The sequence below is a fragment of the Hemitrygon akajei genome, chromosome 25 (genome assembly GCF_048418815.1).
Source record: "Hemitrygon akajei chromosome 25, sHemAka1.3, whole genome shotgun sequence".
Taxonomy (NCBI): domain Eukaryota; kingdom Metazoa; phylum Chordata; class Chondrichthyes; order Myliobatiformes; family Dasyatidae; genus Hemitrygon; species Hemitrygon akajei.
In genome coordinates this window covers 20,857,186-20,881,351 of record NC_133148.1, presented here as the reverse complement: position 1 = coordinate 20,881,351, position 24,166 = coordinate 20,857,186, and the positions used below count along the sequence as shown (strand labels likewise).

The 24,166-nt window shown below is 43.8% G+C and overlaps 1 protein-coding gene across 1 annotated transcript in view; it reads left to right on the top strand.

The window, feature by feature from the left end:
• LOC140716390 (uncharacterized) overlaps nt 1-24,166 on the top strand; it is a 108,437-nt gene that overhangs the window by 53,716 nt on the left and 30,555 nt on the right. The window lies entirely within an intron of this gene.

The following is a 24,166-nucleotide window of genomic DNA, read 5'->3' as shown; positions in this document are numbered from 1 at the left end:
GGACTATAATTTTGCCCGATTATCAGCCTCTCCTTACTAGGAGTCTCACTACATGTTGCCTGTGTTTGTAAGCCAATTGCCTCATCCTCACCACTATCACTCCAGTTCCCAACCCCCCACCCCCCCACCAAACTAGTTTAAACTCTCCCAAACAACTCTAGCCACCTGCCCTCTCAGATATTGGTCCCCAGTGGGTTCAGATGTAACCCATCCCCAGAAGAGGTCCCAATGTTCCATAGATCTGAACCCCTGCCCTAAGTTCCTCAGCCACACATTCACCTGTCAAATCATTCTATTATTACCCTCAGTAGCACGTGGCAGAGCCAGCAATCCAGAGATTACTCCCCTGGAGGGTCTGCTTCTCAGCTTTCTGCCCAGCTCCCTAAAATCTCTCTTCAGGACCTCCTTGTCATTTGTGCCAATATATACCAAGACTTCTGGCTGCTCACCCTTGCCATGAGAGTGCCATGGACCTGGTCTGAGACATCCCTGATCCAGGCACCAGGGAGGCAGCGTACCATCCGTGTGTCTCTATCACGCCCATGGAAACTTGTCTCTGTTCCTCTAACTCTGCAGTCCTCTTCATCTTGGCTCTTCTGAGCCACAGCACCAGAGACCCAATCACTGTGGCTCCCCCAGGTAGGCCATCCCCCTCAACAGTATCCAAAGTTGCATACTTGTTACTGAGGGGAGTGGTGTACTCTGCACTTCTCCCTCCTTCTCCTGACAGTCACCCAGTTACGTCTCCTACAACCTAGGGACAACTACCTCCCTATAGCCCCTGTCTATCACCTCCTGATTCTCCTGTGTCAGTTGGAGGTCATCAAGCTGCGGATCCAGTTCCTCAACGTATTCTCCCAGGAGCTGCAACTGAACGGCCCGGGTCCCACACAGAGTACGTAATGCTGCTCCCGGAGCCATTCTCACTAAACCACTATGCCCTAATAGATGAGGAATGAACAAATAAGTACAAAGAGAGAGTAACTAACAAGACGATTTACCTCACCTGAGTCATATGTTGTCAAAGCCCCTCTAAAGACTGGAACACTCCAAACCAATGGCTGGTCTGCTTGCACTTGAATTATTTTTATTGGCCCTTTCTAATGGATCCATAAGACAAGACAAAGGAGCAGAAGTCGGCCATTCAGCCCATCGAGTCTGCTCCACCATTTTATCTTGAACTGATCCATTCTCCCATTTAGTCCCACTCCCCCACCTTCTCACCATAACCTTTGATGCCCTGACTACTCAGATACCTATCAATCTCTGCCTTAAATACACCCAATGACTTGGCCTCCACTGCTGCCCATGGCAACAAATTCCATAGATTCACCACCCTCTGGCTGAAAATTATCTCTGTTCTGAATGGGCGTCCTGCAATCCTCAAGTCATGTCCTCTCATACTAGACTCCCCCACCATGGGAAACAACTTTGCCACATCCACTCTGTCCATGCCTTTCAACATTCAAAATGTTTCTATGAGGTCCCCCCTCATTCTTCTAAACTCCAAGCAGTACAGTCCAAGAGCGGTCAAATGTTCCTCATATGTTAACCCTCTCATTCCTGGAATCATTCTAGTGAATCTTCTCTGAACCCTCTCCAACGTCAGTACATCCTTTCATAAATGAGGAGCCCAGAACTGCACACAGTATTCTAAGTGAAGTTTACCAGATCCATCTTGTTGATCGGTCGGTCCTCAACTTAGAGACACAGTCAGAAAACTCTGCCTTTAAAATCTTGATTGCTGTCCTAATTAAAAAGCAGCTCTTTCTACGCACCCCTGATATGGATTGTCCAACTCAAAGAAAACTGGCTCATAGCTCTGCTTTTTAAAATCTTGAACATGGACCTGGCCGAAAGGCAGCTTTTTTATGCACTATCTCTTCCGGATTAGTCGCTCCTCAACTCAGCAAAGCTCCCACAAAACTCTGCCTTTAAAATCTCGATTGCCGTCCCGATTAAAATGTAGCTCTTTTAACACACCCCTGATTCAGGTCAGGCAGGTCTTCTTCAGCTGCGCAGGTGTGGTAATGTTTTTTTTTTAAACTTTTTTTTATTGCGTTTTCAAGTAATTACAGAAATAAAAGTATATGAAAAAAATATATATATTACCCATCCCCCCCTCCCCCCTAACATCCCTATAGAAAAAAAAGAAAGAAAGAAAGAAAAAAAAAGAAAGAATGCCTGGATATTGGAAGAACCCCACATGCTCCATGGAGTTCGTAATAACTTTAGTATATATATTTATTTCTTTCCCCAAATAACCAATTATTTCATCTTCGGAGCACCTATATATTTAATCCTGTCTTTTGTAAATAAGGGCGCCAAATTTTCAAAAATGTTTCATATTTATCTCTTAAATTATAAGTAATTTTTTCAGTGGAATACAGCCATAAATGTCTTTCTTCCAACGATCTATACTTAAATATGTATCCGATTTCCAAGTAACTGCAATAGCCTTTTTGGCTACTGCCAGTGTAATTTTTATAAATTCTTTCTGATATTTATTCAATTTGAGTTTCGGTTTTATCCCTTCAATATCACCTAGTAAAAATAATATTGGATTATGTGGAAGTTGTGTTCCAATAATTTGTTCCAATAAAACTCTTAAATTTGTCCAAAAAGGTTGAATTTTAGAACAAGAGCAAGTAGAATGTAAAAAAGTACCAATTTCTTGGTTACATCAGAAACACTGATCAGATAAATTTGGGTTTAATTTATTTATTTTTTGTGGTGTAATATATAATTGATGTAAAAATTATATTGCACTAATCTTAACCGGACATTTATTGTATTTGTCATACTATCAAGATATAGTCTTGACCAATTTGTTTCTTCAATTTTAATATTCAAGTCACTTTCCCATTTTTGTCTTGACTTATGGACTCCTTGTTTAATTGCCTGTTTTTGAATCAAGTTATACATAAAAAGAGATAAATTTTTTAATCTTTCCTTTTTGAATTAAAGTTTCTATTTCATTAGATTTCGGCAATAACATTGTTTGACCTAATTTTTCTCTTAAATAAGCCCTTAGTTGGAAGTAACAAAAAAGAGTGTTGTTTGATACTTTATATTTATTCTTTAATTGATCAAATGACATTAATATACCTCCTTCAAAACAATCTCCTATATATCTAATCCCTTTTTGAAACCAATTATATAAAAGTTGATTATCCATTGTAAAAGGAATAAGTCTATTTTGAATTAAAGATCTCTTTGCTAATAAGGATTTCTTTGTCTTATCGTCAACATTTATCTTATTCCATAAGTCAATCAAATGTTTTAATATAGATTCTTTCTTTTCCCGTATCCATTTAGATTCCCATTTATATATAAAATCTTCTGGTGTATTTTCTCCTATTTTATCTAGTTCTATTCTAATCCATGCCGGTCTATCTTTCTCAAAAAAAGATGCAATAAATCTAAGTTGATTTGCTTTATAATAATTCTTAAAATTTGGAAGTTGTAACCCTCCTAGATCAAATTTCCATGTCAATTTTTCCAACGATATTCTTGACATCTTACCTTTCCAAAGAAACTTCCTCACATATTTATTTAACTCTTGAAAAAACTTCTGGGGTAGTTGTATTGGTAGTGATTGAAATAAGTATTGTAGTCTATGGAATATATTCATTTTTATGGTATTTACTCTACCTACTAATGTTATTGGTAATACCATCCATTTATCAAGATCTTCTTGAATTTTTTTCAATAGTGGTAAGTAATTTAATTTATATAAGTTCTTTATATCATTATCAACTCTTATACCTAAATATTTTATACCATTTGCCGGCCATCTAAATTGAGTTATTAATCGACATTGACTATAATCTCCTTTAGAAAGAGGTAAAATTTCACTTTTATCCCAATTTATTTTATAACCTGATATTTTCCCATATTCTTCTAATCTATAGGATAATTTACGCAACGAGTGCAATGGGTTTGTTAAATAAAATAGAACATCATCAGCAAATAAGTTAATCTTGTATTCTTCCTGATTAACTCTGAAACCCTTAATGTCTGGGTCCATTCTAATTAATTCAGCTAATGGCTCTATCACCAACATGAATAAAGCAGGTGATAATGGACAACCTTGCCTAGTTGACCTTGTTAACTGAAATGGTGTTGAAATTTGACCATTTGTCACTACTTTAGCTTTGGGATTAGTATTTAAGGTTTTAATCCATTTTATAAAAGATACTCCTAATCCATATTTTTCCAATACCTTAAATAAAAAATCCCATTCCAATCTATCAAATGCTTTTTCTGCATCTAAAGCAACTGCCACACTCATTTCCTCCCTCTTTTGCGCTAAATGAATTATACTAAATAACCGAGTTACATTATCTGCCGATTATCTATTTTTAATAAATCCTGTTTGATCCATATGTACTAATTTTGGTAAGCATTTAGATAATCTGTTAGATAAGATTTTTGCTATTATTTTATAATCGGTGTTTAATAAAGAAATAGGTCTATATGATGCTGGCTTTAAAAGATCTCTATCTTTTTTTGGCAATACTATTAAAATAGCTGTCAAAAAAGATTCTGGAAGTTTATGCGTTCTTTCCGCTTGATGTATTAACTCCATAAAAGGAGGAATTAATAAATCTTTAAACTTTTTATAGAATTCAGGCGGAAAACCATCTTCTCCTGGAGATTTATTACTTTGAAGTGATCCTAAGGCTTCTTCGACCTCTTTCAATGTAAAAGGCATATCTAATCCCTTCTGTTCTTCTGTATTTAATTTTGGAAGAGTTATTTGTGATAAAAAACCTTTCTATCTTGACATTATCATTTTGTGATTCTGATTTATACAACTCAGAATAAAAATTCTTTAAAATTTCATTAATTTCTAAAGGTTTATAAGTAATTTTATTTACTCTTGTTTGAATTGCATTTATTGTTTTAGAAGTCTGGTCTGTTTTTAACTGCCATGCAAGGACCTTATGTGATCTTTCACCTAGTTCATAATATCTCTGTTTAGTTCTCATAATTGCTTTTTCTGTTCGATATGTCTGGAGTGTATTATATTTAAACTTCTTATTAATAAGTTGTCTTCGTTTTTCTTCTGTCATATTTCTTTGAGATTCTTTTTCTAATTTTGTAATCTCTTTTTCCAATTGATCTATTTCTATCATATATTCCTTCTTAATTTTAGAAGTATAACTTATTATCTGACCTCTCAAATATGCCTTCATTGCTTCCCACAATATAAATTTATCATCAACTGAATGTGAATTTGTATCTAAAAAGAACTGAATCTGCTTTTTCATAAAATCACAAAAATCTTGATGTTTTAGTAATATTGAATTAAATCTCCATCTATAAATCCTCATCTCTGTTCTAAACGGCCTACCCCTTATTCTTAAACTGTGGCCTCTAGTTCTGGACTCACCCATCAGCGGGAACATCCTTCCTGCCTCCAGCATGTCCAATCCCTTAATAATCTTAAATGTTTCAATCAGATCCCCTCTCATCCTTCTAAATTCCAGTGTATACAAGCCCAGTTGCTCCAATCTTTCAACATATGACAGTCCTGCCATTCCCGGAATTAATCTCGTGAACCTACGCTGCACTCCCTCAATAGCAAGAATGTCCTTCCTCAAATTTGGAGACCAAAACTGCACACAATACTCCAGGTGGGGTCTCACCAGGGCCCTGTACAGCTGCAGAAGGACCTCTTTACTCCTATACTCAATTCCTCTTGTTATAAAGGCCAGCATGCCATTAGCTTTCTTCACTGCCTGCTGTACCTGCATGCTTGCTTTCATTGACTGATGTACAAGAACACCTAGATCTCGTTGTGCTTCCCCTTTTCCTAACTTGACTCCATTTAGATGAATGAATAGCTGAGGAGATGGTGCGGGGAACAGGGTTCCAGGTTCCTGGATCATCGGGACCTTTTCTGGGGAAGGGGTGACCTGTACAACGGGGACAGATTGCACCTGAGCGGGAGAGGAACCGATATCCTGGCCGGCAGGTTTGCTGATGCCTCTCAGACGAGTTTAAACTTGTTTTGCAAGGGGCTACGAACCAGAACAGCAGGTCAGTAAGTCAAGGACCAGACTGGATGGTAGAGGTCGGGGAAGATATTGAAAGGCAAACTCAAAATAACAAGTGTCGGATAGTTTGAAATCTGTATATTTTAATACAAGGCTCATTATGGGCAAGTGTGTGGCATGTGGCCAAGTGGTTAAGGTGTTGGACTAGCGATCTGAAGGTCGTGAGTTCGAGCCCCAACCAGGGCAGCGTGTTGTGTCCTTGAGCAAGGCACTGAACCACACATTGCTCCAGTCCACCCAGCTGAAAATGGGTACTGGCAAAATGCTGGGGGTTAACCTCGCGATCGACTGGCGTCCTATCCGGGGGAGAGTCTCGTACTCTCAGTCGCTTCACGCCACGGAAACCGGAAATAAGCACCAGCTTGATGAGCCTATATGGCTCGGGACAGACTTTAACTTTAACTCATTATGGGCAAAGAGGATGAACTTAATTGAGAGAGGGGTGGGACTGGGTGATTAATGTACCAGGTGTTTGCACCTTTACATGGAGGAGCAGGTAAAATGGAAGGGGTAGTTGCACTACTAATCAGGGACAATACCACAGCTGTACTCAGGGAAGACATAATGGAGGGGTCTGTTTATGTAGCGCTCAGGAATGAGAAGGGTGCAGACACACCCCACCAATAGCCACCAGGTCACTGAGGACCAGACGTGTAATCAGACTTAGGAAAGGTGTATAACTAATATGGTTGCTATCATGGAAGATTTCAATTCAGGAGGGAGTCTTAAATCCATGTGCGGATGGTCCAATGAGAGGAGGGGCCCTACTGGACACGGTGTTGGGTAATGAGCCTGGCCAGATGACTGAGCTTTCAGTGGGTGAGCAGTTAGGGGACAGTGACCACGACTCTTTAACTTTCAGGATAGTAGAGATAAGGATAGGTATGGTCCTTGCGGGTGAGTTTTGAATTGGAGTAAGCTAAGAAGAGTAAATTTATATAGGCATCCGTTAGTCCCATGAAACCATGGATTTGTGCCAGGGCGCAGGCCTGGGCAGGGTTGTATGGGAGACTGGCAGTTGCCCAAGCTGCAAGCCTTCCCCTCTCCACGCCATCGATGTTGTCCAAGGGAAGGGCACTAGCTTGGCACCGGTGTCGTCGCAGAGCGATGAGTGGTTAAATGCCTTGCTTAAGGACACACACACGCAGCCTCAGCTGAGTCTCGAACCAGTGACCTTCAGATCACTAGACCAATGCCTTATCCACTAGGCCACACGCCTACACAATTGGGAACACCTATTCCCTGGCAAGTTCATATCAGACATGTGAAGGATGCTTAAAGGTCAATTACACAGATTCAGGAAAAGTATATTCCTGCTAATAGGAAGAACAAGGATGGAAAGATAAGAGAACTCTGGATGTCCAGAGAGGTGATGAATTTAGTCAAGGAAAAAGGAAAAGTATGTAAAGCGTCAGAAGTTAAGATCAAATGAAGCACACAAGGAGTATAAAGAAGGCAGAAAAGAACAAAAGAACAAAAAGAAAAAAAAGAAAAAACAAAAAAAAAACAAAAAACACACAAAAAAACACAAAACAAAAAAAACCCCACAAAAACCAAAAACAAAACACAAAACAAACAAAAAAACAAAAAGCATAAAACAGGAATTAGGAAAGCCGGGATGGGCCATGAAAAGTAGGATTAAGGTGAATATCGAAGTATTCTATACATACATCAAGAGCAATAAAGTTACTAGAGAGGGTGGGATCGCTCAAGGATAAAGTGCTTGGATGCAGAGAATGTGAATGCAGTACTTTGCTTCAGTATTTACCACGGAAAAGGATATGCAGGAGCAGGAGGTCAGTGCTGGGTGTATGAATATGTTAGAGTGTTTACAGGTTAGGGAAGATGAAGTGCAGGGCCTCCAAAGGAGTGTTAAGCTGGATAAATCCCTAAAGCCTGATTTGATTTACTCCAGATCATTGGAGGAGGCAAGAGATGAGATTTATGGGGCCTTGATCAGTGTCTGCGTGTCGTCTCTCGGCACAGGCAAGTTCCCGGAGGAGTGGCGAGAGGCTGGCGTTGTTCCCTTTTTAAACAGAGGAACAAGGGGAAGTCCACCCGAGGTTCGTCTTCTCCACAGACGGCCACGAAACAAGGAAAAAAGAACATCCACCCACCCCACGCGCAAAAAAAAAAAATCGTGCAAATAGCAACAGGAAAGAATAAGCAAAAGACACAGAAAATTAAAACACAAAATCAAAGGAGCCCATACTCAGTTCATCACAGTGTTTGCTGTCTACAGAAGAACAAGCGACCAGGGACTACAGACCAAACCACAGAACACCCGGCAGCATCGAGGGAGAGAGAGCGAGACCTTGCGAATGCAGGGACCTCCCCTCGCGGGCAGAGAGGGAGACCGTAGACACGCACACACCTTCCTCCGGCGACAGCTCACTCGCTCGGCTTCCTCACTTGCCTCAATCTTCCTCTACACGTTAATCGGCGAGATCAGCAAGAAACGGAACCAATTCTGGGCGGATGCCCGGTCTCTGATTTTCCAGGCCTTAAGGCCACGTGCCTCCCGGAGCCATTTTGGAGGCGGTCACTCAATAGGCCTGAAAACATCGTCAAACTGTAGATCACATCACCATGCCTCCACCATTCCGTGCGTGTTGCGTTCAATTAAGGTGATACAAGGGAACGTCAAGCAGGATTGGAAAGTTTTCTTTTTACATTTGATGTATATAACATCAGGAAAGACATTCAGGGAATAGATAGTCAGAATGTTTTCCCCAGGGCGAAATCACCAAATGCTAGAGGTCGATAAATATTCATTAGATCCTGCACCTTATTGTTTACCCACACTGCACTTCCTCCGTCCCTGTTACACTTTATTCTTCATTGTTTTTGTTCTAACTTGTTCTCCTGTGTATTGATTAGATCTGAATGAACAGTATTGGGAGACAAGCCTTCACTGTATCTCAGTACCTGTGACAGTAATAAACTCATTACCAATAGCAATCAGGACAGGAGATCTGAAGCTTAAAGTGAGAGGGGCCAAGTTTCTTTCTATATGGGTTTACTATGACTGCCCACCGGTACCGAGATCGAGTGAGCAGCTTTTGTTCAGTGTGCCCTCCACACAGACCAGGCCACACATCGTTCAGGGTCAAGGATCGAGTTTACTCGCTGTCACAGAGCAGCCGTGAGACAGGGTCGGACAGACAGAGTCCGAGGGGTAAAGGCATGGCAAAGGTCCTTCAGCCCGACTGGTTCAGACTGACCGAGTACCGGCCTGAACCCGTCCAGTTTACCAGCTTTTGGCCCAGATCCCGCCGAACCTTTCCGGTCCGCGATCTTTCAGACACTGTCATTGTACCTGCCTCTACCACTCCCTCTAGCATTGTGAGCCAGATTCCCACCGCCCTCTTTGTGGAAAACTTGCCCCTGAAGAGCCATTTCAATCTTTCTCTCCCTCACCTGAAACAGACGCCCTCTCGTTTACCAGCATTTGGCCCAGACCTTTCTGAACCTTGCCTGTCCATGAAAATGCCCTCTAGTTTGACACTCCACTACCCTGAGAAACAGCTGTGATTATCCACCTCATTGGTGAATTTCATCACTTTACAGAGCTCTGTGCGGCGACACCTCTGTTAACTGTTCTTCAACAGATCTAGGCTGGGCAATTCACCACAACCCTTAGTCATTTATCCCTTCTGCACAAACAGAAAGGGTCCCAGGGTCTGTGCTCACTGGAGTTTAGAAAGATGAGGAGGATCTCATTGAAACCATTCAACTGTTGAAAGGCCTAGATAGAGTAGATGTGGAAAGGATGTCTCCCAGGGAGTCTAGGAGAAGAGGGCACAGTCTCAGGATAGAGAGGCATCCGTTTCAAACAGAGATGCGGAAAAATTCTTTAGCCAGAGGGTGGGGCCACCATCTCATCAACTGCAACACCAGCAGTAAAACTTGATGCTCTGACCAATCGCATCGTAAAACTTGTTGCTCTGACCAATCATCTCGACGCTGTTTGAGGGATCTTTCTGTGCTCTGACTGATACAACCTGGATCTCACTGGGAATTGTCTAATTAACCAGAGGCAGCACACAGTATGTTCAAATGAAAAATGTCAAACTAATAGTGATGTTGTGGGATCTGGGGGCATGAATTATAGGAAGAGGCTGAATAGCCTGTAGAAAGGCTGAGGAGTGACAATGAGGTGTACGAGTTTACGATGGGATTAGATAAAGTGAATGGTCAGTCCTTTCCCCAGTGTAGGGGAGGCTACAACTAGACAGCATAGACTGAAGGTGGGAAAGATTTCAAAGGACATGAGGAGGAAAATTGGGTTGAATCTGCTCCACCACTTGATCACCCCTATTCCAAATGGAGATCCTTGTATTCTGAGACTATGCCTTCTAGTCCTGGACTTCTCCACTACAGGAAACATCCTCTCTACGTCCACTCTACATAGGTTAAATATTGAATAGGTTTCATTGAGATTCGCCCTCCCCCCATTCTTCTAAACTAGCGAATTCTGGCCCATAACTCTCAAACTTCTGCCAAATGAAAAATAAAACTTTCATTCCCAGTATCATCAGTGTCCTTCTCGTGAACCTCCTCTGGACCCTCTCCCATGCCAGCAACCCCATCCTTAGACAAGGACACAACAGTGCTCACAATTGTGTTGAATCAACGTTTGGAGAGATCAGATCTGGGAGGGACGTGGACACAAACGGTTCCCATCGCAGCTGGCGCCTGGTCTGCGTTCCCAACCCTGTCCGCTCGTTCACCTCTTCCCTTCCCACCATCCAGGGATCCGAACAGCTCCTCAATGCTGTAAACCTTAGCGGGCGGCTAGAGGATTGGGATCCTTGTAATAACAAAGAGAAGGCAACTAAAGAAGGTAGTAAGAGGAGAAACACCGAAATATAGAGCTAAGCTAGTCAGTAATGTCAAAGAGGAGACACAGAACATCGAAATCTACAGCACATCACAGGCCCTTTGGCTCACAATGTTGAGCTGATCATTCAACCTACTTATGAAACTGCCTAGAATTCCCCTAGCACATAGCCCTCTATTTTTCTCAGCTCCATATACCTATCTAAGAGGCTCTTAAAAGACCCTATTGTATCCGCCTCCACCACCGCCAGTGGCAGTGGATTCCACGCACCCACCACTCTGTGTGTGAAAAACTTACCCCTCTACCTATTTGCAAGCACCTTAATTCTATGCACCCTCGTGCTAGCCATTTCAGCCCTGGGAAAAAACCTCTCGCTATCCACACGATCAATGCCTCTCATCATCTTATACACCCCTATCAGGTCACCTCTCATCCTCCGTTGCTCCAAGGAGGAAAGGCCAAGTTCACTCAACCTGTTCTCATAAGTTCAAGCCTCCAATCCAGGCAACATCCTTGTAAATCTCCCCTGCACTCTTCCTCTGATTTCCACATCCTTCCTGTAGCGAGACGACCAGAACAGAGCACAGCACTCCAAGTGGGGTCTGACCAAGGTCTTATAGAGCTGCGACATTACCTCTTGGCTCTTGAACTCAATCCCATTGTTGATGAAGGCCGACACACCATATGCCTTCTTAACAACACCGTCAGCCTGTGCAGCAGCTTTGAGTACTTTATGGACACAGACCCCAAGTTCTCTCACATCTTCCACACTGTGAAGACTCTTACCATTAATATTATATTCTGTCTTCAAACATGACCTACCAAAATAAACCACTTCACACTTATCTGGGTTGAAGTCCATCTGCCACTTCTCAGACAAAAGGATTTTTTAAGACACCCCTGGATAGGTACATGGAGCTTAGAAAAATAGAGGGCTATGGGTAAGCCTAGGTAGTTCTAAGGTAAGGACATGTTCGGCACAGCTTTGTGGGCTGAAGGGCCTGTATTGTGCTTTCAATACTTTCAATACCCCTCTACTTTCAAATCTCTTACTATCTTTCCTTTCGGTTAGTCCTGACGAAGGGTCTCGGCCCGAAACGTCGACAGCGCTTCTCCCTATAGATGCTGCCTGGCCTGCTGCGTTCCACCAGCATTTTGTGTGTGTTGTTGTTTGAATTTCCAGCATCTGCAGATTTCCTTGTGTTTTGCTCTGTATTGTGCTGTAGGTTTTCAATGTTTCTACTCACTCAGCATCGTATCGATGTTGCGCTGTAACATTTGACAACACCCCCGACCTTTGGTGTCATCAGCAAACCTATCTCTACTACTTCATCCAGGTCATTGGTAAACTGAAATGCTTTTCAGATGTACTGTACTGTATAACGATGTATAAAGAGGCAACAGTACTTCAGGTCATTAGAAAATGACCCTGCTAGTAATGGGGAACAACGAAACAGCAGATGAACTGACAAATCTGTTGGAATTTGGGAGGCAACAGGGAGGCCAGACAAAAGAGGCTGTATATGTTAATTATCCAGACAACAGAATCGACCACTTGGTGACCCAGTTTGTGCAAGATGTATTAGAATTTTAGAAATAAATGCGAGGATGTAATGCTGAGGCTTTATAAGGCATTTGCTGAATCACATTCAGAGACAATCTGATAGCATGTGCTGGCATCGGAGAGGGTCCAGAGGAGAATGGTCCCTCGAATGAAAGTGCGGAGGAGGTGAATGCATTAGATAAGGTTTGTGAATGGCTCCCTGATTATACCAGCCAGAGTACTGAATCACAACACAGACCTGTTTTGTACTGTACAAGAAGAGGCAGCTATACACCTTTAAACAAAGTGTTAATTCAGAGATGGACGCTTAATGCCTTCCCTTATCACAACCGGAAGGTTGCCAATTAATATGGATATTCATCTATCGTCTTCACCTGCAGTTTCAATGATTGACAATCAAAAGGAACCTCACCCAATGATAGGTTTCAATAGCCTTAAGACAATTGTTGAAGGTAAATTGTGAACAGATTTTATTTTCCTGAAGACTGTTGCTCATTTTAATGAATATCCACTATCCATAATTTCTCCATAATAATCCCTGACGTTATTTAAATTGATTCAGAGTCACAGTACCTTCACCTCAACTTGCTTTTCTACCTCCTGAGCTTCCTACTGCCACCCCGGCACCTCTCATGCTGTTTCATTCCCAGTTCGGCACACGCAATGGCCCAGCACCCATGGTCCCCTCTCCCCATTGTCCCTCTCTGCTCATTCCCCCTCCCTTATTAGATTCCATTCTCCACCTCCCTTTTCTGTCAGATCCCATCACCTGCGGCCTTTCATTCCCTCCAGCCTCCATCACCATTTCCACTCTTCACTCATCCAATTGGCAACTCTTTCTCCACTTCTGCCCCTCTCAGCACTATCTCCCTCAGAATCTCCATTTCCCTCCACACCGAGCCCCTCCAGCATCTTGTATGAACATAGAACGTGGAACAGACCAGCACTGTACAGGTGCCTCAACCCATGATGTTGCCCTTCAACCTATTCTCATGCGAGTGAAGCTCTGAAGGGCCCCTCCCCCCAGTGCTCCCGCACACAGGGGAATCGTGTGTCAACAGTGTGAATTTGTTGGTGTTTCGACAGACTGTCTGTCTGAATGAATCTTGTCCCATGAACAGACAATCACTGATCCAAGAATGCCTACCGTGCTATTCCACACCCTCACTTCAGGAGTCTGATCTCCTGGCTGTACTTCTACTCCCTGAGTACAGGCAGAGACTGAAGACTACAGCACCAGTAGTGAGGACCAAGAAGGTATGGACAAGGGAAGCACAGGAGCACCTACAGGACTGCTTTGAATCGGTGGATTGGACTGTATTCAGGGATTCATCTTCGAACCTGGATGAGTATGCTGCAGTTGTTACCGACTTCATTAAAACCTGTGTGGATGAGTGTGTGCCTACGAAAACTTACTGTACGTTCCCAAACCAAAAGCCGTGGATGAACCAGGAGATACGTCATCTGCTGAAGGCTAGATCTGTGGCATTCAAGTCTGGCAACCCAGGCCTGTACCAGAAAACCAGGTATGATTTGCAGAGGGCTAATTCAAGGGCAAAGAGACAATTCTGAACAAGGTTGGAGGCGACGTTGGGTGCAGGGTTTGCAAAACGTTACTTTCTACAAAGCAAAACCCAATAGCATGAATGGCAGTGATGCTTCACTACCAGATGAAGTCAATGAATTCTCCGCTCACTTTGAAAGGGAGAATAGAACTACAGCTCTGAAGATCCCTGCTGCACCTGATGACCCTGTGATCTCTGTCTCAGAGGCCGATGTTAGGCTGTCTTTAAAGAGGGTGAACCCTCACAAGGCGGAAATATTCAAGGACATTTTCAACCTCTCACTGCTACAGGCGGAAGTTCCCACTTGCTTCAAAAAGGCAACAATTATACCAGTGCCTAAGAAGAATAATGTGAGCTGCTTTAATGACTATCGCCCGGTAGCACTCACATCGACAGTGATGAAATGCTTTGAGAGGTTGGTCATGACTAGACTGAACTCCTGCCTCAGCAAGGACCTGGAACCATTACAATTTGCCGATCGCCACAATAGGTCAACGGCAGATGCAATCTCAATGGCTCTTCACACGGCTTTAGACCACCTGGACAACACAAACACCTAGGTCAGGATGTTGTTCATCAACTATAGCTCAGCATTTAATACCATCATTCCCACAATCCTGATTGAGAAGTTGCAGAACCTGAGCCTCCGTACCTCCCTCTGCAATTGGATTCTCCCCTTACTAACCAGGGATCTCCTCCTCACTTACGATCAACACTGGTGCACCTCAGGGTGTGTGCTTAGCCCAGAGCTCTACTCTCTATATACCCATGACTGTGTGGCTAGGCATAGCTCAAGTACATCTATAAATTTTCTGACGATACAACCATTGTCGGTAGAATCTCAGGTGGTGACAAGAGGGCGTACAGGAGTGAGATATACCAACTAGTTGAGTGGTGGTGCAGCAACAACCTGACACTCAACGTCAGTAAGGTGAAAGAGCTGATTGTGGACTTTAGGAAGGGTAAGACGAAGGAACACATACCAATCCTCATAGAGGGATCTGACGTGGTGAGAGTGAGTGGTTTCAGGTTCCTGGGTGTCAAGATCTCTGAGGACCTAACCTGGTCCCAACATATCGATGCAGCTACAAAGAAGGCAAGATAGCGGCTGTACTTCATTAGGAGTTTGAAGAGATTTGGCATGTCAACAAATACACTCAAAACTTCTGTGGACGTACCATGCAGAGCATTCTGACAGGCTGCATCACTGTCTGGTATGAGAGGTGGGGGCTACTGCACAGGACTGAAAGAAGCTGCAGAGGGTTATAAATTTAGTCAGCTCCATCTTGGGTACTAGCCCACAAAGTACCCAGGACATCTTCAAGCAGCGGTGTCTCAGAAAGGCAGCGTCCATTATTAAGGACCTCCAGCACCCAGGGCATGCCCTTTTCTCACTTTTACCATCGGGCAGCAGGAACAGAAGCCTGAAGGCTCACAATCAACGATTTCAGGAAAAGCTTCTTCCCCTCTGCCATCCGATTCCTAAATGGACATTGAACCCTTGGACACTACCTCACTTTTATAACATATAGTGTTTCTGTTTTGTGCACAATTTTTAATCTATTCAATATGCATATTCTGTAATTGATTTACTTATTTATTTATTATTATTATTTTGCTTTTTTTCTATCTGCTAGATTATGTATGGCATTGAACTGCTGCTGCTAAGTTAACAAATTTCACGTCACATATGCTGGTGATATAAAACCTGATTCTGATTCTCTGAATGGGTTCACATACTCTTCCATTCCCCTGATACACCAGGGCATTGATAGTGAGGTGAGGCCATTCAGCTGCCCCCAGTGTGGGAAGGGAGTCATTCCATCAGCCAACTACCCTCCTGAGACACCAGTGAGTTCACACTGGGGAGAAGGTTTACATGTGTCCTGTGGAATAGTTCAACACCTTGTCTCTGCGATGTCGGAAAGACACTGGATTCACAGTTATTGCTGCTGCTCATCGCACTGATCACCGGCACAGCCGGAGTTTGCTCTGCTGATGTTAGTGACCCCGGTAACCGGGCTGGGGTTCTACAGTCTCGGTCAATGCCAGATAAACAGTTCTGTTTGAAACAAGAGATTCCACAGAGGTTGGAAATCCTGAGCACACACATAACATTCCGGAGGAACTCAGCAAGTCAGGCAGCCTCTACAAAGAGGAATAAACAATCAAACATATCAGTCTGACCCTTCTCCAGGACTGTTTGAAACACTCTTCTTTCTCAAATCCTTACTGGTCCCCCCAGTACAAAATCAGAATCAGACTTTTTCTCACTGACTTATACATGATATGATATTTGCTGCTTAATGACTGCAATACTGCACAAATGCATAAAAATGATCATTAATTACAAAATAAATCAATAGTGCGAAAAAGAAGAATGATGAGGTGTTGCTCGTGGAACTGTCAGAGATTTGTTGGTGGAGGGGCTGGAGCTGTTCCTGAACTGTGGGTCTTCAGGGTCCTGCACCGCATTCCCCGATGGTCGTTCAGAGAAGAGGCTGTGTTCCAGACAGTGATGGTGTGGAAGTTATATTAAGGTAAAGGTTAAAGGCAACGTCCTGGCAAGCTTAGCCTGCAGTAATTATAGTCAAGTAAGACCTTAAGACCACAACCATAAGACATAGGAGCAAAGAACCTTTAATACTTCCTTCTAAGTTTTATTCATTACCATTGTCAGTAGCCATGTCATGTCGTTTGCATGTCCTCTCAAGAAGCCCAAATTGTTAGATATGTACTATGAGAGGGTGACGATGATGATGGTGACTGTTATTAATGTGAGTATGATAGCAAAATGTGAGGAAAACGAGTCTATGTTTATAGTCGTTGAATTGAATGAATTGAATTGAATTGAATTTCAGTTTATTGTCATTTAGAAACCACAAATGCAATGCATTTAAAAAATGAGACAACGTTCCTCCAGAATGATATCACAAAAGCACTTGAGGAAACAGACTACACCAGAAAATCCACATAACGTTTGGTAATCCCCAAATCCAGGGTCCGGAGAGGCTGCTCTGTATTAATATCGCGCCACCATCTTAGCGTGTTCCCCGGAAAGGAACTCCAAATCCACCAGACAAAACAAGACTGCCCAGACACACCAAGTCAGGAGACCAACTCTACCACCCAGCAAACCAAAAACTAAAGCTACAAGACCTACACAAAACCACATAGCTACATATAGTTACAACAGTGCAGACAATACCATAATTGATTAAAAAAACAGACCATGGGCACAGTAAAAAATAGTCCAAAGATGTTAAAAGACTGTAAGTTCGAAAGAAATAACCACTCAGTTAAAGTTAATGGAAACCGTTTTCAAGCTCTTTTTGAGTCAGGTTGCTCACTATCAATTATTAAGAAAAGTCCCATCTCTGCTTTTGATATTGACACAGTCACCAAACCCCTGTCCAATGTCTTCATGGAGACGGGAAGTCCGAGCCACTGGAAGAACTCACTATTGAGCTGGTTGACCACAGGTATTTGATGAAAGTGGGCGTAATGGAGAAACTACCAGTTGGCATGATTCTGGGGAGAGATTTGCCTGTCTTACACGAGTTACTGAAGAAGGGAAATCACCAGTCACTTTCACTTGTTGACCCAGCAGCAGATCGTGCTCTTTCATATTTTGTCGGGACTTGTGTTAAAACCAAAGCAACGGCTGAGTTGCAATCTTTGCCTGATTTGGGTGCTAGTCTGTGCGAGGTAGGATCCAAAAGGCCTAGAAAGTCACTTTATCGATGGCGCTGTGAGATATATGCCGGTTCTCCAGCCTCCGTTGATATTTGTACAGATGATGTACCCATTGATGACGAATCTGAAGGGGTCCTGGGAAGTTTGACCTCTGCCGTCTCGATGGCCGCCAATCAGTTGAGTTGGAGGGTGTTTGCTGTCTTTCGCCAGCCGTTCCAGCAGAGACCAGGACCGTCAAAGTTTCTAAACCTTTCCATCAAGATGAGACCTGAGAGGCCCAACACTGCTACAGGTCGCCAGAGTGACTTGTGGGCGCTGTTCGGAGCACGCCTGAGCTGGGAGTCATCGAGCCTTCGACGAGTGAGTGGAGAAGCCCTATCATTATTGCCCCCAGGAAGGGCAGCAGCCTGAGGTATGCATTGATCCCTGGAATTTGAATGCTCTTTGTTTTGATGCTCACCTACGCCCTGTATTGATGACCCACTGGAAAGGATGGGATGGGCATTATTACACTGGACATCGGTAAAGGATACTGGCAGGTTCCCCTGGGTCATCAATCAAAGCCCCTCATTGCCTTCCCTACACCCCTGGGTCTGGTTCCGTTCACAGTGACGCCACCTTGGTCTTCCTGGCGCACCAGCAACACCGCAGCGGCTGATGGACCAGGTACTTCAAGGCCGTGAAGGTTGCAGTGGCCTACCTAAACGATCTGGTTGCCCACAGCCAGGCACGTTCAGGGCATCTGGACCATCGGCACAGGGCCCTGGGAGGTATTCATGCTGCCCTCAATCTTCAAAAAAACATGTGAGTGGGCAAAAAGGGAAACTGCATAGTTTGGCCGTCAGCTATGACTTGGAGAGGTGGACAAAGTGGACCAGGCACTGAGAAGGAAGTGAAGTCCTTCCTGGGTCTGGTAAGGTGCTATCACAGGTTCATTCCCCGATTCATAATTTGGCTGCACCTCAGACTAATCTGACTGGGAAGTTTGTAAGTAACCAAGTGAAGTGGACAAGTCAGTGTCAAAACACCCCTAAAGCTCTCATGTGTTCTTCAGAGGCCAGACTTTAACAAGTGGTTCCTTTTCCAGGTAGATACCTGGAGTAGGATTAGGATTTGGAGCAGTGTTGGTACAAGGAGAACCTGGAGGAAAGTGACCTGTCCAGCTGAGATAAAAACTCCTCCCCAGAGAAACAGGAATTCCACCATTGGAAAGGAGTGTGTGGCCATTAAGTGAGCTGTTGACCCTCTCGCTGGCAGAGACTTTGACACTTGCTCAGATCACAGGGCATTGGCATGGATTCAGAAGATGAAGAACCATAATAGCAGAGAGTGACACGGGGCTCCAACCTTTCAAATTCTGGGCCCATGATCAAGCGGGGAAAGGGAATGTTATTGCAAGCTACCTGCTCGGCTGCTGAACATCGTCACCGCAGGACGGTGATGCAGGGCGCTCGGTCACCGCACCGTGCAGTTTAAAGGGGGCATGACCGCGCAAGCGCGTGTAAGTCAGACCGTGAGGCAGCGGGAGTATTTAAAGAGAACAGTTAGATGGAGCAGGCGACGTTGTAGCGGGCAACGGAGTAGTGGGAGACAGAGTAGGAAGGCTTTGTCTCGAGAGGCTGAGGACGAGCTTCACTCCAAGTGAGGTAAGGGCGGGTAAGATACTTTAAAAGGAGGAAGTTTAAAAAGTTGAGGCAAGTATTGGGTAGGTCATGGCAGCTGAGATCGGCCCCGTGGTTTGTTCATCCTGCAGCATGTGGGAAATCAGGGATACTTCCAGTGTCCCTGACGACTATGTGTGCAGGAAGTGTGTCCAACTGCAGCTTCTGGCAGACCGCATTGAGCGTCTGGAGCTGTGATTGGATTCATACTGGAGCATCCGCGATGCTGAGAAAGTCGTGAGTAGCACGTTCAGTGAGTTGGCCACACCGCAGGTAAAGGCTACACAGGCAGAAAGGGAAGGGGTGGCCACTAGACAGCGTAGCAGTAGGCAGGTAGTGCAGGAGTCCCCTGAGGTCATCTCCCTCCTAAACAGATGTACTGTATTGGATACTGTTGGGGGAGATGTCTCATCAGGGGAAGGTAGCAGCAGCCGAGTTCATTGCACCATGGGTGGCTCTGCGGCACAAGAGAGAAGGAAAAGGAGTGGGAGAGCTATAGTGATAGGGGATTCGATTGTAAGCGGAATAGCTAGGCATTTCTGTGGCTGCAAACGAGACTCCAGGAGGGTATGTTGCCTCCCTGGTGCAAGGGTCAAGGATGTCTCTGAGCGGCTGCAGGACATTCTGGAATGGGAGGGTGAACAGCCAGTGGTCGTGGTGCACATAGGTACCAACGATATAGGTAAAAAACGGGATGAGGTCCTACAAGGTGAATTTAGGGAGTTAGGAGATAAACTAAAAAGTAGGACCACAAAGGTAATAATCTCTGGATTACTACCAGTGCCACGTGCTAGTCAGAGTAGAAATAGGAGGATATTTCAGATGAATATGTGGCTTGAAAAATGGTGCAAGGGGGAGGGATTCAAATTTCTGGGGCATTGGAACCAGTTCTGGGGGAGGTGGAACCGGTATAAACAGGACGGTCTGCACCTGGGCTGGACTGGAACCAATGTCCCAGGGGGAGCGTTTGCTACTGCTGTTCAGGAGGCTTTAAACTAATGTGGCAGGGGGATGGGGACAAGTGCAGAGAGACAGAGGGGTGTAAAATGAGGGTAGAAGCAAAAAGTAGTAAGGTGAAAAGTAAAAGTGTCAGGCAGGCAAATCCAGGGCAAAAAGCAAAAAGGGTCACTTTTCAACATAATTGTATAAGGGCTAAGAGTGTTGTAAAAACAAGCCTGAAGGCTTTGTGTGTCAATGCGAGGAGCATTCATAACAAGGTGGATGAATTGAATGTGCAGATAGTTATTAATGAATATGATATAGTTGGGATCACAGAGACATGGCTCCAGGGTGAACATCCAGGGATATTCAATATTCAGGAGGGATAGACGGGAAAGAAAAGGAGGTGGGGTAGCATTGCTGGTTAGAGAGGAGATTAACGCAATAGAAAGGAAGGACATTAGCCTGGAGGATGTGGAATCAATATGGGTAGAGCTGCATAACACTAAGGGACAGAAAACGCTGGTGGGAGTTGTGTACAGGCCACCTAACAGTAGTAGTGAGGTTGGGGATGGCATTAAACAGGTAATTAGAAATGTGTGCAATAAAGGAACAGTAGTTATCATGGGTGACTTCAATCTACATATAGATTGGGTGAACCAAATTGGTAAGGGTGCTGAGGAAGAGGATTTCTTGGAATGTATGCGGGATGGGTTTCTGAACTAACATGTCGAGGAACCAACTAGAGAGCAGGCCATTCTAGATTGGGTATTGAGCAATGAGGAAGGGTTAGTTAGCAATCTTGTCGTGCGAGGCCCCTTGGGTAAGAGTGACCATAATATGGTGGAATTCTTCATTAAGATGAAGAGTGACATAGTTAATTCAGAAACAAAGGTTCTGAACTTAAAGAAGGGTAACTTTGAAGGTATGAGATGTGAACTAGCTAAGATAGACTGGCAAATGATACTTAAAGGGTTGACGGTGGATATGCAATGTTAAGCATTTAAAGATCGCATGGATGAACTACAACAATTGTTCATCCCAGTTTCGCAAGAGAATAAACCAGGGAAGGTAGTGCACCCGTGGCTGACAAGGGAAATTAGGGATAGTATCAAGTCCAAAGAAGAAACGTATAAATTAGCAAAAAAAAAAGCGGCACACCTGAGGACTGGGAGAAATTCAGAGACCAGCAGAGGAGGACAAAGGGCTTAATTAGGAAAGGGAAAAAAATATTATGAGAGAAAGCTGGCAGGGAACATAAAAACTGACTGTAAAAGCTTTTATAGATATTTGAAAAGAAAAAGATTGGTCAAGACAAATGTAGGTCCCTTACAGTCAGAAACAGGTGAATTGATCATAGGGAACAAAGGCATGGCAGACCAATTGAATAACTACTTTGGTTCTGTCTTCACTAAGGAGGACATAAATAATCTTCCGGAAATAGTAAGGAACCGAGGGTCTAGTGAGATGGAGGAACTGAGGGAAATACATGTTAGTAGGGAAGTGGTGTTAGGTAAATTGAAGGGATTAAAGGCAGATAAATCCCCAGGGCCAGATGGTCTGCATCCCAGAGTGCTTAAGGAAGTAGCCCAAGAAATAATGGATGCATTAGTGATAATTTTTCAAAACTCCTTAGATTCTGGATTAGTTCCTGAGGATTGGAGGGTGGCCACTTTTTAAAAAAGGAGGGAGAGAAAAACCAGGGAATTATAGACCGGTGAGTCTAACATCAGCGGTGGGGAAAATGCTAGAGTTGGTTATCAAAGATGTGATAACAGCACATTTGGAAAGAGGTGAAATCATCGGACAAAGTCAGCATGGATTTGTGAAAGGAAAATCATGTCTGACGAATCTTATAGAATTTTTTGAAGATGTAACTAGTAGAGTGGATAGGGGAGAGCCAGTGGATGTGGTATATTTAGATTTTCAAAAGGCTTTTGACAAGGTCCCACACAGGAGATTAGTGTACAAACTTAAAGCACACGGTATTGGGGGTATGGTATTGATGTGGATAGAGAATTGGTTGGCAGACAGGAAACAAAGAGTGGGAGTAAACGGGACCTTTTCAGAATGGCAGGCAGTGACTAGTGGGGTACCGCAAGGCTCAGTGCTGGGACCCCAGTTGTTTACAATATATATTAATGATTTAGACGAGGGAATTAAATGCAGCATCTCCAAGTTTGCGGATGACACGAAGCTGGGTGGCGGTATTAGCTGTGAGGAGGATGCTAAGAGGATGCAGGGTGACTTGGATAGGTTAGGTGAGTGGGCAAATTCATGGCAGATGCAATTTAATGTGGATAAATGTGAGGTTATCCACTTTGGTTGGAAGAACAGGAAAACAGATTATTATCTGAACGGTGGCCGATTAGGAAAAGGGGAGGTGCAACGAGACCTGGGTGTCATTGTACACCAGTCATTGAAGGTGGGCATGCAGGTACAGCAGGTGGTGAAAAAGGCAAATGGTATGTTGGCATTCATAGCAAAAGGATTTGAGTACAGGAGCAGGGAGGTTCTACTGCAGTTGTACAAGGCCTTGGTGAGACCACACCTAGAGTATTGTGTGCAGTTTTGGTCCCCTAATCTGAGGAAAGACATTCTTGCCATAGAGGGAGTACAGAGAAGGTTCACCAGATTGATTCCTGGGATGGCAGGACTTTCATATGAAGAAAGACTGGATCGACTAGGCTTATACTCACTGGAATTTAGAAAATTGGGGGGGGGGGGATCTTATTGAAACGTATAAAACTCTAAAGGGATTGGACTGGCTAGATGCAGGAAGATTGTTCCCGATGTTGGGGAAGTCCAAAACGAGGGGTCACAGTTTAAGGATAAAGGGGAAGCCTTTTAGGACCGAGATGAGGAAAAACTTCTTCATACAGAGAGTGGTGAATCTGTGGAATTCTCTGCCACAGGAAACAGTTGAGGCCAGTTCATTGGCTATATTTAAGAGGAAGTTAGATATGGCCCTTGTGGCTGAAGGGATCAGGGGGTATGGAGAGAAGGCAGGTACAGGGTTCTGAGTTGGATGATCAGCCATGATCATACTGAAAGGCGGTGCAGGCTCGAAGGGCTGAATGGCCTACTCCTGCACCTATTTTCTATGTTTCTATACACACACACACACACACACACACACACACACACACACACACACACACACACACACACACACACACACACACACACACACACACACACACACACACACACACACACGTCATTCTGGGGCTGTTAGGCCGAGTGTGCGCACTTCCATTTCTTCTCATAATTGGTTGGTTCTATGGCACTTCTCCCACCACACACAGTGAAACATTCTATCTCCTTACTAACGGGGATATGTAAATGTGCATATATTTTTCTTAAACTATATTATAACTGTATTTAAACTAGATTATTCTCCTTATTTTCTAATATGATTGTAACAACATCATAGTTTGATCCATGCGTAGTCTTAACTGAATTCTGTGGGTGATTAAAGACTGTATGTGCGGGAGCCCACAACAGGAGGAGGATCGATCTGGGCAGGGAGAGAGTGATCAAGCTGCCAGGAGCTCACACTGAAATAGTACGGAGCTGTAGTGGTGCTTTCTGGTAGAAAACGTTTTATAAACAGTGAAAGTTTTCTGTTCACTGTTGTTTTGTAATACTTAAAAAGCAATGACGCACCGAATAAACACCCTTACACAAAAGTGCTAAGCGACTCCAGCCATTCTCATATCCGGTCGTAACACACGTACGTAACAGAGACCCGGCAAATATTGAAAAGCCTGGAGAGACTGGAGATAGATAGAATGTTTTCAGTGCTGGGAGAGTCGAGGACCACAGGCCAC